We start from the raw sequence: 8,621 nt of genomic DNA, 5'->3' as shown, positions 1-8,621 counted from the left end.
TAGCAGATTTGAATTTAGTGCATGTTGTGTTGATTTAAGCTTAAAAATATGAGGTGGAAAAATTCACCTCATGGTTTTCTGAACATTATTTTAACAATCCAAGTGTACCAAACAGTTTCTAATTAGAAAATTGCCCAGGAAAAAAAGTAATATTGTATTTTCACAATGATTTGATGAACATTTGGATCATTATCATAGTAAATCTCACAACTCCTGGCACGGAAAATGGTGGTTAATAAGTTCAAGAAATCTGCAAGGAATTCTGCATTGATTTTCCACTTGAACTGTGTCAGTGTAGCTGATTATTTTCGAAAAGCAGTATGTCTGATCGAGAGAACATGACATTGCCCACTCTCATCAATACTCCAGTCTTCTTTAACGAACATGCAGGAGCCTTGATTTAAGCAATGAGTTCAACAGGCATCATTCATGATGATTAAAGTGAAAGTCTATGAGGTAAGGCAAGGCTTGGCAGGTTTATTTGTATAGCACATTTCATACATAAAAGCAGTTCAAGAGGTTTACATAATGCGTTAACACACAAGAAATATTGGATGCAACCAATAACCAAACTTACTGGTTTTGCCAGATTGTTTTGACAGATTGTGAGTTAACCCCAAAAACCCACAACACTAAACAGAAGTAGCACCAAATGCTTTTGATTCAAGAAAGAAAAAAAATCCCTCTTTGTGTCTCGATGGGCTGTGTTTTCCTGTTCAGCTGCAGAGGAAAGATAGCAACAGAAAGAAGCAATTTGGCACTAAAAAGACTGTAACTTTGAAAGATATTGAGTTGATTTTACTAATTACGACTGCTTAAGCTTCATATTATCTTCAAATAAACTTTTAAATACATTTTTGCACAGAAGGAGGGCTGTGGATTTCGTTCCCCATCGCTTACATTGTAAGTGAATTATGAAGAGATCTCTTAATGACCAGTATGAACAGGAGGAATGATTACAGCAAGAAAAACACGTGTCAATGTTCATCTGGGCACCTGAAAAACATGACAGACATGAAAAATAGTGAACCCCTCTCTTGCTAATTCTGTCTCAAACAAATTATATTTCATTTGCAACATCACCAAATGGTAAAATTTAGTCCCAATGCAAGAAGTAATGTGACATTAATTTACCGCAGAGAAAACTAAAGGTCTGCTCGGGTGGCGGGTGGTTGTACAAAGTGTTTCAACACTTCAAGTCAATTTCAATATTTTATCGTAACTGCACCTCTAACAAATGGTTTCACTGCCTGAACATAACCATGAACATGAATATGAACTTATGAGGAATATTGTAGTGTGCCATGATTCACTTTTGATTTTGTGGCTATTTGGTGGTATATATATCATCAGCACACTGGAAGGTATTCTTGTAAATGTTTTGCAGGAAGCAATCCTGCTATTTTGTAAATTCCATAATTACTATCATGCTTGTTTGCTGTTTAATGTTTTTAATGTGAAGCACTTTGTAACATGTTTTGAAAAGTGCCATTTAAATAAAGCTTTACTTACTTACTTACTTACTTTTTTGATTAAACATAAATACCTTTATTATGCTGTGTATATATATACAGCAATATATCGGCAGAAATATTTTGCCTGTATGCACAAAATTTATATTTGACAATGCACCAAAACATTCAGCTCAGAAGAACATAAAATATTGCCTGTCTATTCAGTGCATCTTATTCTTCCTAATACATATTGCAAATGTATAAACAGAAGGCTTTATCATGTGTATTGGCGAGGGACAACAGATGAAAATTAACCTCTTGGCTAACACGAGGCACATTACAGTACAGTGATGTTGATTAATGTACATTGTCCTTGTAATAACAAATAAAGCCAAAAATGTGCATTGAATGTGCTATAAGAATATAACATTTCAAACTGAAGTTCCGTTTTCATTATCATTGACAACTTTATTAAATAACACTGACATTTTCAAAGATAAATGTGAGCCAACAGCACACCACCCTTGTTTATGTGTTCGAATCTGTGTGTGTGTGTTTGTTTATATGATTCATTTAGATTTGTTAAAACAATCATTTACTTCCCAGAGAGCGGGAGAGGTTGTAGGGAGGTTTATGTGTGTATGTGTGCGCATTGGAAAGCAAAGCACCGACACCACCATGGTATGAACAGACCCACTGCAATATGTTAGGGAGAATACCTCGCAGAGTGCACAGCAGACAACAGTTCATTATTGCATGATTACCATATGCTTGTGAGACTGTGGGTTCAAACCTGGTTCAGATCCAGCTGGTGATTCATGTCCTATCTTCTTCCATCTTCTCTCACTTTAGTGTGTACTGTATACAGTACAGTGTCTTTAATTAAAGAGACACAGTATCTTTAAATCTTACACATTATTCAGGATGAATGATGCTGCAAAATACCCTTTCTCTGCACTGGTAATTTTTGGACCAGATTCAAAGATATGATGGACTCCTGCCAGTTTGTAACAGGTGATATCAAATTGAGTAACTCCTCTCTGTTAGAGAGACGAGAGGAAAACAAGAGGCCATATGTGCTCATGGAGGTTCAGAAGGAAATGAAACACAAGCTTACAAATCTTATTTTGTACAGATGTGCGCGCGTGTGTGTGTGATTGTATGCATCCTAAGTATTTGCTAACAGGCAGTGATTCACCGATAAAAGCCTACCGAGATGTGCAGACGCTAAAAGATTAACAGCGTGTCAGTGTCATATGATTCAAATTTCTCTGCATTATAAATGTAAGGATGAGTTTAAAAATACACAGGATTGTGAATTATTCAGCCAGTGCTTCATACTCTGAGAGGCTTTTCGACTTGATGCCACACAGCCACTGTGTGTAATAACAAAAAAAATAACAGAAGAAATATAACAGAGGCCCATCAGAACAAATACAAGAAGCCCCTAAGTGACATTAGATATTGGAGGTGAAATGTCTGACGTGAAGCAGCATTTATATTATGCTCCAGTACTACAAAACTCTCAAGCTCTCTGCACAATTTAATTCAAAACAAAAAAGGTGCAATTAGTTAATTAAGAACAGTTGAATAATTAGGGGAGAGAATATACCACCCATGGAGTGTGTAAATATGGCAGTTAATTTGCTACCACGCAGCTAAACTCACGCTTTGCTGTCAGTTTCTCTTCTTAAAATGGCAGCAAATGTCTTAAAATGTGTTAATAAAGAAAAGCATACTCTCCTGTATACCATTTAAAATGAATTAATACCATCATTTCATGTTATTCTTTGGAATTAGATCCACTTCTTGTTAACAGAAACACTCTGAAGGCAAAATAAAATCTTACAAACTATCTCCTCAGTTCATCTAAATCATACATCTATGCATGACTCAAAAATATCTAATCTTGATTCATTATGGGAGGCTACCTAAAATTCATAAATTCATATTAGGAAAGTGCGATCAGTGGAGATCATGTCATGCTGGGCTTTAAGTGGCTTGTGTTTGATGCGCAGAGCTCTGTGTGTGTATACTGCCACCCAGTGATGATGAGCAAAACTACAAGATGAGTCATTCATGCAGCCTGACTGCCTTCCTGCCCTGCTGCAGAGGGACCCGGGTTGGGTAATAAATTAGTCTCTTTTAACATTCACAACTCAAGGAAGGCAATCTCAAGGTCTGTGAAGATGGGGTTGAAAGGACTGTGTAGACGGTGAGCACTGAGTGAAGAGACAGGAGGGAGGTGGGGGGGGGAGTGACAGAAGGAGTGAAGCAGGGATTTGGGGTGCTCTGAAGCGAGAACGAGACTGCGTGAGCCAACAGTGCAGAGCCACAGACAGCAAGCGTTAACCACATGCTTGTCATCATTTTCAACTTGGAAAAATACATGCCTGCAACAATGCCACAGTGTTATTTCTAGCCATAAAGAAAAATTTTACCAAAAAAAAAGTTTATTTTCAGTGGCTTGCAAAATTACTGGTTTCAGAAAGTTTATAATTAGATAGAAGCCACTGTATTTTTTGAAAATCTTGGCACTAAACACAGTCATCAAGGGCAGCCGGCTGTAAAAGACTGTAACATCTCTTATTTCCTCTATAACCTTGATGAGTAACATATGTTTAAAAGAGGTCACTGATAGCATGATGGTTTATGTTTTTGGAGTCTTTATGATACAATTTCGCAGTCACAGACAGCATATTTGTAATTTCAACACATTCAGATCACACTTTGCATTATTTAGTATTCAGCACAATATTTCAAGTACATTTAGATCAAGAACATGTAAATGGATTCACACATATTTTTTAACTGTAATTCATTATATGATCAAGTCAGTATAAATTAAGCTGTATGTTTTGAAGTACCCCCTCCACTCAAAGATATGTTTTTCATCTTGTTCCTACTCTTGGATGTTTGAGCTTCACTGTGCAGAATGATGTATGTGCAGAGTTTGACACTAGAAGGCTGTTTTCACATTCATCTGCTGATGGAAGAAGGTTTCTCAGTGAAAATTTGATTTTTATCGGTGGGCGTACGAGCATGACTTGTGACATCACAACTAGTTTGGAAGTCAGTCCGTGTCCAAGCCTGCAGTGCACATATATTGAGAATAGACTTTACAGTGAAGAAGGAGACATCTTGTGTCCAACGGTTAAACTTCTAAAATGAAATATAATTGCATATTCATAGATTCTGGATTTTCCTAACAAGGGAGAAGGAGTAGATGCCATTTTAAGGATTTTAAAGTAGTAATTATACTTAAAAACCACATCAGACACTCAGCATTGTTCCAAACAGAGTATTTTTATAAATCTTAATACATGTCTGGAGTGGATCTTTAAAGCTAACTTAGTCAAGTGAATTCACAACTAAAGTTGTAGGTTAACGTGCATCTACAGTATTAAAGAGAGATTTTGAACCGAGATTTTGCTGAAAGGAAATGTCCAAGGTGTTTATCCATTCACTGAACGCCTCTCTTCCATAACCTGCGGTGAGATTGCCGCAAGACCTCTAAATGACTGTAGACTGTAGTCAATTTCCAGACCCAGAGCTCCATGAAGTCAAGTAATACGGCAGTCCAGTCCCCCATGAAAAGCATTACGGCAGGCGCTCTATTCATCTGAGGATAAATAGCTCTCCTTGCACTTCTCGAGTTAATCTTTTTAATTGTGTGTCTTTTGTTAATAAATGTTTTGTCGCCCTTCATTTAATAATACAAAAATAAATGTGCATGTTAGACACTTCCTTTTAAAAAGACCCTCACTTTTCACCCTGTGTTCAATCACAACCTGAGATGCAATATTCCATCACATAATTACCATGTGACAGGTAATTTTAGCCAAGTGAAAGTTTAATACATTGCAGAAACCTTCATTATATTATTCAAAAACTGCCATCAAGGGATGATAAATACAATTTAATAACTATCATTAAGCTCTTACATAGACCTTTATGTGCTGCTGTGATTTATTCCACACTTTATCTAAATATTGTCATCCATTTTAGTTACATTAATGAAGAACTATACATTACATACACTGAATGGCTTAAATAGGCCATACATATAAATTCTGCACCTGTCCAACAACTCACTCTCCTCTCCAGTGTCACTCTCAGGAAATTACATCATTACACCATTTTTAACTAAGCAGCCCCAGGACACTGAGCTACTTGATCCATCTTCATCTGTCTCGCTTTCTCACATGTCGTCCACATCATAAACTTTGGCAGTCTGTACAAACACACACCATGAAAGCGGAGGAAACACATCATGAAGTAGCGGTGACATTGACAGAGTGAGAGTGCGGCCGTAGTGCAATGTAACAGCATGTCGCCACTCATGAAAACACCTGCTCCACACTGTCAGCAACTTAACCTTCTATCACCTAAATCCCCACTGGAGGATTACATGTGACAGATGTAGGACAGGAGGGGGTCAGTGGGGTGGGGGTGACAGGGGTGAGGTGGAGGGTGGGGTGACAGAAGCAACTTCATAAGTAAAAGTCTTTTAGAGAAGAGTGGAAATAGAAAGACAGCTGAAAGAGGCACATGAGGGAATAATCAGAAAGATACAAGTTTGTGAGAGACGTAATTGGAAAAGGCGTGAGGAGGAGAAATGAGAGTCTTCATTAGTTGCAATATAACATGAATGAGCCATTTAATATTGTGCCTTGTGTGTGATGCCAATTAAAGTCGCCTACTGTGTCTTTTTGTGTAAGTATATGCTACCTGACACCAATATGTTACCTTAATTAATGCTTTTTGTATGATTTGCATGTAATAACAAGACTAAAGCCTTGCGGGCAGCTGTGACGCAGGAGGTGAAGTGGGTTGTCCACTAATCACAGGGTTAGTGTTCCATGTGTAGACGTGTGCTTGAGCAAAACACCGAACCTCGGGTTGCTCCCGATGGTCATGTCAGCACCTTGCATGTTGTCTGAGTCTGTGTAGGTAAATGAGTGAATGAGAGGCAGAAACTGTAAAGCATTTTGTCCATTAAGGTAGAAAAACACCACATAAGTGCAGTCTAAAATTTAATGGCAATCCAGAAATCCATTTGGTTGTTTTAATTATGGGATTTAATGTTTGAAAGGGGCCTTGTGAGGTTTTCTGTGAGGCAAATCTGAGGACGCCTCTGATTACAGGTAGCAACTAAGTACACCTGTTGGTAATAACTTGATTAACACTAACACATAGATGAAATGTCTGTGCATTTTTTCCCCCGTGCTTGTATTGGGCAATTCAAATGAAATAAAAAAATAATCTAATTGATTTGGGTGTGTGAACCCCCTTTTGTGCTTTGGACTCTTTGGTTACCCCAGCTCCCCAGTGTCAAGCACAATGTTTTTCACTTCAACTATGGAAATCCATCCAACTAAATTCATTAGGATTCATCCTCTTGGGACCATGAATGTCTTTACAAAATTTCATTGCAATCCATCCAATATTTGTCAAGGTTTTTCATTCTGGATAAAGTGGTGGATTAACAGACATTGCTGATCTTGTGGCTAAAAATAAGCTACTTCAAATAAAAGATCAAACTGCACTTTTTTATCATTTGTGATCCTGATTTAGGGACAAAAACAAACAAGAAGAAGATTTCACCCCAAAGAAGGAGTTAATTCCTTGTCAACACTGTTGTAGGTTTTGTACAGTATATATAAAGGATGATAAATGTGCTTTTTCACAGTTGAAAGGCAGCTAATGGAGCAGGCAGACTTGTTAGACAAAAGGCACTTTAACAAGGACATGAAAGACACAAAGGACATAGGAGTGTTCCTGAATTAACTCATCCTTCACCAGATGACAGATCTAATATTTAAACTGTCAGAGGTGTCGTACTGTTAGATTATTTGCATAAGTTTGTCTAAACGTTATGGGGAGCATTTGCAGTCACTCCATCAAAGCTTTGTGATGGCAAAGCACATGTCGTGTGCAGATGACAGGAGCTGCTTTTCACTACTTATAAGAAAATTTTCCGAGGTGTCATTTCGGTTGGAATTTGTTTTAGGATGTCATTTCCACTGGTACCTTCATTTTGAATACCTAAACAATAAGCTATTTGAATATCAGCTTTGTTGCTACTTCTGTTTTGAAGCATTGAAGCATTAAGATGTCATGTTGTTGTATTAAAGGCCTGAAATATTGGTTGCATGTCATTTTTGTTGTTATTTTTATACTGAGAGCCTGAAGTAGCACGCACAGTGCGTTACCAATTTGCTTGTCCTCGCTTGACGCTGTCTTCCTTCAGCTCTTTTTAGGTTCTTATGGGCTTAACCACTCAGCTTTTTCTGTACAAGTTATGACTGTTTAATCCTGTCAACAACAGGGATTGCTGTCAGAGTATCATTGAATTTGACAAATGACAGAACGAGTACGACTGGGATTCACTTCAGGGTAAAATGTTTCATGATTCATGACTTTAGAAACCTGACTGACTAACTTTCTTAAAGCTTACAGGACTTTTATTCTGACTAGATTAATCTTCTGCTCTCTGAACCAAACTTTTTCAAGCACAGTAACACCAGGACTCTCTCTGAGGTATTCGAGTAGTTTCTCTCCAGCATCAGTTAAGACATGGTGAGGCTGACTGGTTCCAAAGGGTTTGGGCAGCCTTCATCAGTTTTTACCACTTTTTTCTCTGCTGGATGATAAAGTTCTTACCACTTTGGTCTTACTGCAGCAGGCAGATAACACGTACTCTGTCTAATTTATTTTGCTTCTTGACAGTGTCCACAAATGATTTATTACCTCCTGTCACAGGCTCCTGATTGGGCCAATCCTGTTAAATGAGGTGACATTAACATAAACAGTTATACGAGGACGCCATCCTTCAGGTCACGCTCCACCTGCCTACCTTACTAGCTGATTGGTGTGAATATTTTTGCCTTTGACGGAAGGGTCTCCAGGGTTTAACTCAAAGAACATTTAACTTATGTGTGTGTGTGTGTTGGGGGGCGGGCAAGAAGTGACAACTGCCACTCCTTTAGACCTTGACCTTGATCCTGGTATATAGGAGGAAATGACAAAATGTCGATGATTTATGATCTGCCATGATTAAATCTGAAATATGACGCAAGTCTCAGTACATGATATTCAATCATGTCAGAATGATTATCCTCTTGTAGTTCATTTGACCGGATATTAGTCTAGTATGGAAATTTA

This window comes from Thunnus albacares, chromosome 3 (assembly GCF_914725855.1).
Source record: "Thunnus albacares chromosome 3, fThuAlb1.1, whole genome shotgun sequence".
Classification (NCBI taxonomy): domain Eukaryota; kingdom Metazoa; phylum Chordata; class Actinopteri; order Scombriformes; family Scombridae; genus Thunnus; species Thunnus albacares.
Note: the sequence above shows the minus strand (reverse complement) of the source record.